This window comes from Tauraco erythrolophus, chromosome 21 (assembly GCF_009769465.1).
Source record: "Tauraco erythrolophus isolate bTauEry1 chromosome 21, bTauEry1.pri, whole genome shotgun sequence".
In the NCBI taxonomy this organism is placed as follows: domain Eukaryota; kingdom Metazoa; phylum Chordata; class Aves; order Musophagiformes; family Musophagidae; genus Tauraco; species Tauraco erythrolophus.
This window is the reverse complement of record NC_141485.1, coordinates 12,041,317-12,050,992: the sequence shown is the minus strand read 5'-3', so window position 1 is coordinate 12,050,992 and position 9,676 is coordinate 12,041,317.

The following is a 9,676-nucleotide window of genomic DNA, read 5'->3' as shown; positions in this document are numbered from 1 at the left end:
TCTCAGGCCCATCCAAGGGATTTTTGCAGCACCGGACGGGACTTTTGTTGATTATTATCTCACAAGTTTGCTCTGCTGAGATAATTTACACTGCACCTGCCCCCAAGATCCCAGCTATGGACATGCCATCCTTTTTTTAGCACAGTTCAGGTCCTTTTCATGGCAGGTGAGCAGCGTAAGGCCAACCCAAGTGCATGTCTTTGAGGGAACAGTCTAGAGGAGTACACAACATCAACTGCTCTAAGGGCACGATTTGCATTTCAAACAGGCAGCAGCCTCAGATCATTCAAATAAAACCCCACGTTATCAGAACTGAGAAAGAGAAGATCTTTTTATTACCTACTCTGCACTCACAAACAGATCCCTCCCTTCTCATCCTCACTCCATCTTGTACGTAGTCCCAGCCTCCCACACACCCACCCAGGCACACAGGCACTTTGATCCCTGCTAGATACAAAAGTCTGTTGGACTCCATCCTGCTCGCTCCGCACTCCCGTGCACTAAAGCATTCCCGTTTGCCCCACGTAAAATCCCTTCCCAGTCACAGTCTCCTTGTTCCTCTTGCACAGATACACAGAAAGAAAGCATTATCTCCCAAAACTTATCTCAGAAGAGCAGATAACCTCTCTAACCGCAGACTGCTCAACCTCCACGACCCAAAATTCACTAGCTGTTTTCCCCACCCAACAACATTTCTTCTCTGGCATATACATGCCCTCCTCCTTCAGGTACACAGATGGACAGTCCGTCTCTGCTGACGCAGCTCTCTACACCTGCAGACACACACATGTGCACACACACACGCGTGTGCAGATGCCTACACAGACACTTCAGCAGTTCGACAGCTGGCCACATTTTCAGCTGGTGAAATCAGCATTGCTCCACTGAGGTCAGTCCTTGTTTCAGTACAGGTGGCACATTCCAGACAGCTAAGCAGGCTGCAAAACACATTTGATCAGAATGCAATCTATTTTTGGGCACGCAGTTCTCTTCAGCATACAGAATTTGCTACGAGGTGTCACTCGAACTGAATAAACACAGGAATCTTTTGGGAATATGAAAAAGGCTTCCCTCTCCTGCCTTCCACCTCTCTTCTTCCCTTCCTTCTCTCCATCAGCACAGAGCGTGCGGGGAGACATCACAGACTCAACTTCACTGAAATTCCCTGGAATTAGTGGAGAGCCGTAGACAGTTCTCAGAACTCCATTCCACAGCACTTGTGTGGTCTGCTCTTGTTAGAAAAATTATCTCCCTGAACCCTGCCTCTCTCACTCTCATCAGCCCTGTATGTCAGAGCCTAGTAGCACTGGCTGACTTGTAATTATTTTTACTATGCTGCTTTGTCTGCACTAATCCTTTGAAAGTAGCTTTACTGCACATCTGAAATATTATGATGCTATAAAACCTCTGTAATATTTATAAATCCCTTAAGACATCATAAAGAGAGAAAAAAACCTCCCCACAGAGTTCATCTAGCATAATTACATATACATTTCCCTCTGATTAATAAAAAATGATCACTTCCTTATGTAAAGATATTCTTCAGCTTTCTTTCATTAAGGCTATTTTTTTTCTTTCCGTTTTAAATCTGTTTCATGTGTCCCCATATAGTAAGGTACCTCAAAAGACATTTTCCCAAAACAAAAGGCACAATGAAAAGAACCACCACAGAGAATCATCAGTTGAACTGGGAGTGAGGAGACACAATAGTCTCTCACTGTATTTCACATCTCCTAACTTAAGCAATTTCACCATAGAATGTCCTGAAATATCTTCAAACATCAAGCAGTGTAGTGTGTCATTGAACCAAGTAGGAAGGAAGAAAACTGGTAAATAAAATTTAAAAAAAAGAGGGGAAAAAGAAAATCTAAAACCCAGCACTCGTCCCCACCCCACAAATGGGTTGGCTTAGACTTTAGAGAAGCTGGTTGAAGGGAAACCTGTAAATCCACAACTGAAGAGGCATAACCAGCACAAGGCACTGCTCCCTTCTAAAACAGTGGTGAAGAACACCATTAGTGGCTCGCGTGCTCGGTGTGAAACCACTGACACCGGGCTTCACTGACTGAAACTGAAACCTAGTTTTGTGAGTGGATTTTAGGAATTACTTTGGATGTGGTTTTATCCTTCTCAGAACACATTCTGATCACATTCATCACCTGCTTAAATGCTTTGAGAAAGCTTTTCGTATACAACTCCCTTTCCAGTGTTCTCCAGAATCAAATATTTCATAGCCCCAGGGAGCCACTGGGCAATATTACTTTAAGATAGCCTGAAAAGGACCTGCAGAATGGAGAAATAAGGTAAGAGAAAATCACCAGTGTTTTTTTTAATATTGTTGTAGTCATTCCTCTGAATTTGCGGAAGATGGAAGATAGAGCCCAATCTGCCCACTCTTCCTTAGGCAGGAGTTCTTCTTTGCTCCTTGGAGTCACACCAAGTGCACCTTTGGTGCAGAGGTGACAGGACAAAGACAAGACACAGAAATTTCTGCAGTACTTCCTACTTCTCCCCACAGCCTCAAAAGCAACACAGTTAGAATTATAGAGATACTCTTTTTCCACGCTCCCCATCACACGATAGCAGACCGTCGCACCAATTAACACCAGCCGTGCCACTCATTGCTGCCCCAGTGTATTAGTCTGGGAAAGAGATGCATGAGCTCTTCCCTTCAGCAAGTGCATCTATGTTCCCTACCTCACCCATTTGTTAAACATATGCCAAAAAGTCCTTGGAAGTTCACAGCTGACTCTATGGGATATATCTTCATTCTGGATGTGATTCTAAGCATGAGATTTCATAGGGTCCAGTGTGATCGTTACTGCTTTGTTTGAATTATTAGGAAGAAATACAGACTGAGATAAGCAGACAAACATGAGAAAGAATAAAACCTACCATACTGCTGCTGCTCCTTCCACCCCTTCTCTGCCAACTAGTCAGCCAGCAAACACAATGCCAACTGCCTCCTTATATAGTGTCACCAAGGAATAAAAATATGCCTGCTCCAAGTTTAGACAATAGATGTAAGGTTGGAAAAGTGCAGTAATTGGATCCCAATACCATTCCAAGCATCTGTTCCATGCATGGCTTTTGCTTTCACAGAAGTAGTGCAGTAGATAAGTAGTGCAGGCAGTACAGTTGTACAGTGCTCATGATGAGCTAGAGCTGAAGGGGCTTTTCCATGTACTTCTAAATAATGAACACAGGGCACGCACTGAAAAGATTTTAAGTGGACATGGCACCCTGAAAAAGCAAAAAAAGAAATATGCTCCTTGAGAAAACGTAGAGGAAGCTAGCAATACATCTGGGCACTGAGTTGTCCAGAGCCTGGTGCATGCTTTCAGAGCTCCAGAAAAATGACTGAGGTTCTGCATAGGTGCAACCATAACTGGGAGGTATGCTGGAAAAGCACTGCTCTGCAGATGGCAATAAAGTGACTCAGATCAGGTCTGTATTCTCTGAATCTATCACACATGCCTGAAGTCCAGGGGCCAGATTTCGAGCTACTGCAAATTGATGGAGAGTCTTGTACTTCAAAGGATGAAAAAAGAGATGTTAGTGATGAATATGGTGTTAAGAGCAGGAGAAGACAGAAGGCAGCATAGGAACCACAAGGACTGTGTCTCCTGGAGAATGCTCATGGACATTAACGCATACACATTCCGTCCGATTCATAAATCATCTTTGGCATTATCACAATAGGCCATAACATCAACCGGTACAAAATGGCATAATTCCACAGACATGAGATCATACTTCCTAAAGGTCTAATCTGTGTCTGTAAGAGTATCTGTGTAGGAGAGCTGGTGCCTTAAAACCAGCAGCAGCAGTAGTTTTTTTAGGAACGTACACTAACATCTGAAATACTTGTCTACACCAGCCACACCAACCTTGAGTCACAAAAGTGCTTAACCAATCAACCAAACTTTGAGACAGACATATGTTTGAGCATCTAGTTGAACAAAGACCTTGTTCTTTCTCCAGGTCCAGCCCCTTGCAGTACTGTCATCTCTAATCTTAGACTTGACTGCGTGCTCTTCAGGGCAAGGACTGTTTTAGCTGTTCTGAAGTCCCTCAAACACCTACAGGGATAATTAAGTAATAAATAAGCATTCATCTGGCTTTAGTGAAATTGTTGTGGATACAAGTTGGAAGTCAGCCTAGCGTTCATCGTTCTGGCTCCGGTGACTTTATACCAATACCCAGCACAGCAAAAAAATAAATCCCTCAATCGATTCACCTGCAGCCTGGCTGGCTGGCAGCCCCAGGTTGGTACACTAGATTGAGTCTGGTCATCCGAAAAACTCAAAGTCAGGTTTCTGAGGAAAACCTTACGTAATTTCAAAGGTTCGTTGTGATAAAGATTTACCACATTCACTGGGTTAGGTCCTGATTCAGCAAAGCTTAACTTTGAGGAAGGAACAGTCCCACTGAAATCAGGGAAATAGCTCACATACTTGCACTGAGTGCCACTCCTTGTTTTGCAGGGTCGGAGCGCTAATCCCAACAAGACAGCCAAACGGGCAGCAGCTCCTGGGCCCAGGATTCCATCCTGTGGATTTTGTGGCCTTTTTTGCAAGAATACTCATCTTTTCACCCAGCCATTTCACGAGTTTGTCCTAACAGCTCTGTTAACAGATGCTTTGTACTGTTTCTTCGGGAGTTTTGTTTTCTCTTATCTACTGTATCATCAATCATCGTTATTATAGTTGAGAGGCGTCCCTGCCCATGACAGGGAGGTTGGATTCGATGATCTCTAAGGTCCCTTCCAGCCTGTGCCATTCTATGATTCTATGATTCTATGACTATCATCAATTTGCTCTTTAGTTTTCTAGCTTGATCTGCAGGCATTTTCCAATAGTGCATGTATTTTCTACACTGATCTTTGCCTTTTCACAGAATTCCTATATTAAATGAATTCTTCCAAGCTGTTTTTAAATGATGCGATGTGTTAGGATAAAACCCACACAATACTGTGTGTTTGCAATGCACATGTCCTGAGAGACCAGAACCCTCTCTGCTCAGTCTATAAAACAAATCCACAGAGGAATTAAGGGAGACATACATCTTGGCTTTAAAGGTCTGCTTGCTTCTGCAACTGCCTCCAAATTATAGAAAGGCTCCAGACTGGAGAGGGGAGGGAGAAAAGGGGGGAATAACATAAGGACTGAAAAAGAAAGGCTTGAATTTAATTGCCCTAAAAATTTCAATCATTCAATCTGGTAATTAGAGAGCTGGCTGATTCAGAAGGCAATTTCATTTGGAAAAAAAAAAAAAAAAAGAACCCAACAAGATAATTGATGCTAAGTGAATATTTTACCTGAAATATTAAATACCAAACTTAAGTCTGCCTCCAGGGCCCTTTCTGCTCCCCCTTTTTGATCTGTCTTCCTACTTCTCTGTATTTTCCTCTCACATGACTCGACAGAACAGGACACTCCTTCAAAGAATCAGACTGTCACAGGGACAGGTTTATTTGAACTCTATGTGCTGTGAAGGAGACAACATAATGATCTATTAGTAAAGAAAATAATAATAGGAAGTCTCCTGAGATCCAGCCTGGCTGCAAATCTCAGGGAGATTTTCCAGTGTTGAGTCTCTGTGTCTCTCTGGCCATAAGAAAGGTTTGATGTCCTACCAAGGGTAACAGCTTGCTTTATGAGCTTATCAAGTACAGGGTAACAGCTTTTTTATGAACTTCACAATAGTTAACAGAATGTTTCATGTTTCATTCTGGACTCTCTGATGCTGCAAAACGATACTTAAAGGCAGATCTCTGCACTCATGCAGAGCACTGTGGGTGTCAGTGTCATGGGGGTCTGATTGCACAGATCTCTGCAGGATGGAGAGCAGAGCTGGTTTATTGCACACTGTTCAGAAGGAGTAACTGCTAATTCTTTAATATTTAATAGCCTAATGAACAAGGACAGCATCTCATACACATCTTAAAAGAATGTTGCATGCCTAGAAATTAAGTAGATATTAATTTATACTGTATTTATGGATGGAGAAATGATAAAGAAAATGTATGTGACACATTGGATTCTGATACCATTGTGCTGTTCTACCTGCTCATCTGTGCACCTTTTTTGCACAAAATGCTACACTTTATTACTGTTAGTAATATTAAATTTTAATCATAAAACACCTTGTTAAGTGAGATTCCACATCTATTACTGGTCAAGAAGACCACGTCAAATGTATTCAGGTTTCTTTGCAACTTCCATCTTTGAGACTGATCATGAAAATGTTTCTGATCCATACATTTACTATCTAAAAAGATGCAGATGACAGGACTTAGTAACAACTCTTGTAGTGAGATGGGATGCCAAATGGAATGTGGCCTCTTCTCCTAGGTCAGTGGGGACACAAAAAAGCCACTAATGCTGAATGTTACATGGAAAATGTATAATAAGCACCTTTGTAAATACTCTGGCTATTGCAGACTGAGTTTTGAGACCAACTTCATACCACGACATTACACTACTTCTGCACACAGATAGTTTTCCCTTACGTCTTTAAGTGGTTTGCCTTCAAAAGAAAACATGTGACAGTCAATCATACTTGGGAACTGAAATCTCCCATATTCTGCCAATAGGTAGGGACAATCCCCAAACCTTTAGAAGAGATGTATCCCAGCCTTCATACCAAAGGACTTGATTTTCTATACATTGACCAGCCTTGATCTCTCTCTGATATCTAATTTGGTGCTCAGGGCAAAGACAAGGCCAGTCCTTATCTAAAAATCATAGAATCATAGAATCATAGAATGGTTAGGGCTGGAAGGGACCTTCAAAGGTCATCTAGTCCAACCCCCCTGCAAGGAACAGGGATATCTCCAACTAGATCAGGTTGCTCAGGGTCTCATCCAACCTGGCCTTGAACGTCTCCAGGGATGGAGCATCCACCACCTCTCTGGGCAACCTGTTCCAGTGTTCTACCACTCTCATAGTAAAAAATTTTTTCCTAATATCCAACCTGAACCTACCTCCCTCTATTTTAAAACCATTACCCCTTGTCCTATCACAACTGGCCCTCCTGAACAGCCTCTCCCCATCTTTCCTGTAGGCCCCCTTGAGGTACTGGAAGACCGCTATAAGGTCACCCCGGAGCCTCCTCTTCTCCAGGCTGAACAGCCCCAACTCTTTCAGCCTGTCCTCATAGGAAAGGTGCTCCAGCCCTCTTATCATCTTCGTGGCCCTCCTCTGGACCCTCTCCAACTGGTCCATGTCCTTCTTATGTTGGGGGCTCCAGAACTGGACGCAGTACTCCAAGTGAGGTCTCACAAGGGCAGAGTAGAGGGGGAGAATCACCTCACTCGACCTGCTGGCCACACTCCTCTTGATGCAGCCCAGGACGCGGTTGGCCTTCTGGGCCGCAAGAGCACATTGCCGGCTCATATTGAGCTTCTCGTCCACCAGTACTCCCAAGTCCTTCTCCTCAGGGCTGCTCTCGATCCAATCACCACCCAGTCTGTATTTATGCCTGGGATTGCCACGACCCAGATGTAGGACCTTGCATTTGGCCTGGTTAAACTTCATGAGGTTGGTACGGGCCCACCTCTCCAGCCTGTCGAGGTCCCTCTGGATGGCATCCCTCCCTTCCAGCGTGTCAACGGCACCACACAGCTTGGTGTCATCGGCGAACTTGCTGAGGGTGCACTCCATGCCACTGTCCACGTCACCGACAAAGATGTTGAAGAGGGCCGGGCCCAACACGGACCCCTGAGGGACGCCACTCGTGACCGGTCTCCACTTGGACATTGAGCCGTTGACCACTACTCTCTGAGTGCGGCCATTGAGCCAATTCCTTATCCACCGAGTGGTCCATCCATCAAACCCATGACTCTCTAATTTAGAGAGAAGAATGTCGTGCGGGACAGTGTCAAAAGCTTTGCACAAGTCCAGGTAGATGACATCCATTGGTCGACCCTTGTCCACCGATGCTGTCACCCCATCGTAAAAGGCCACCAAGTTGGTCAGGCACGATCTGCCTTTGGTGAAGCCATGTTGGCTGTCACCCACCACCTCCTTGCTCTCCATGTGCCTTAGCATGGTTCCCAGGAGAATCTGCTCCATGACCTTGCCAGGCACAGAGGTGAGGCTGACCGGCCTGTAGTTGCCCGGGTCCTCCTTGTTCCCCTTTTTAAAAATGGGGGTTATGTTCCCTCTCTTCCAGTCATCGGGGACCTCGCCAGACCGCCACGACTTCTCGAATACAATAGCCAGTGGCTTGGCAACTTCATCCGCCAGTTCCTTCAGGACCCGCGGATGGATCTCATCAGGTCCCATGGACTTGTGCACCTTCAAGTTCCTCAGATGTTCTCGAACCTGGTCTTCAAGTACAGTGGGCGGTGGTTCATCCTCACAGTCCCTGCTAGTTCTTTCCACAGCTTGGGTGGTAAGACAAGAGGCTCATGTGAGTCCTATCCTGGCACTCTGCACTCTGGCAAAATATACCTTGTGGAATTGCCATTTACTACTGTTCACTGGCCGTGTCATCTGTTTTCTCATTGCTATGCGCTCCTAGCATCCTCTAAGTCACAGATGTTCATTTATTCTACAGGTGGGGAACAGATATACTCAGTGATTTTCCAAATATAAATAGGAATTAAAAGCAAGGCAGCAAACTGAAGCATTGTCTTGCAAGTCCTGGCAGGTGTGCAAACCATGGATCAGGAGCATAGACCCAATGTCTCTCAGATAGAATCATAGAATCACAGAATGATTGAAAGGGACCTCAAAGATCATCTAGTTCCAACCCCCCTGCCATGGGCAGGGACACCCTCCAATACACCAGGTTGCCCAAAGCCTCATCCAACCTGGCCTTGAACACTTCCAGGGATGGGGCAGCCACAGCTTCTCTGGGCAACCTGTGCCAGTGCCTCACCACCCTCAATGTAAAATTCTTCCTTCTATCTAATCAAAATCTCCCCTCTTTCAGCTTAAAGCCATTGTCCCGTGTCCTGTCACTACACACCCTTGTAAAAAGCCCCTCTCCAGCTTTCTTGTAGGCCCTGTAGGTACAGGAAGGCTGCTATAAGATCACCCCGGAGCCTTCTCTCCACCAGGCTGAACAGCCTCAACTCTCTCAGCCTGTCTCCATAGCAGAGGTGCTCCAGCCCTCAGATCATCATCGTGGCCTCCTCTGGACCCGCTCCAGCAGCTCCATGTCCTTCTTGTGTTTCATAGATTTCATAGATTTCTGGGTTGGAAAAGACCTTAGAGATCATCCAGTCCAACCGTCCCTAATCCCCCATTAAACCATATCCCTAAGTAGATCATCCACCCTTTTCTTAAACACATCCAGGGATGGGGACTCAGCCACCTCCCTGGGCAGCCTATTCCAGTGGCTGACAACCCCTTCAGAGAAGAAATACTTCCTAACATCCAACCTGAATCTCCCCTGACTAAGCTTATACCCATTTCCTCTTGTTCTATCACCCATCACTAATGTAAAGAGCCCTTCCCCCACCTCCCCACCATCTTTTCTCAAGTATTTATAGGCCGTAATCAGGTCTCCCCTCAGCCTCCTCTTCTCCAGGCTAAACAGCCCCAACTCCCTCAGCCGCTCCTCATAAGTTTTATTTTCCAGCCCCTTGACCAGTTTAGTCGCCCTTCTCTGGACCCGCTCCAGGAGCTCAATATCTCTCTTACAGCGAGGGGCCCAAGAGCTG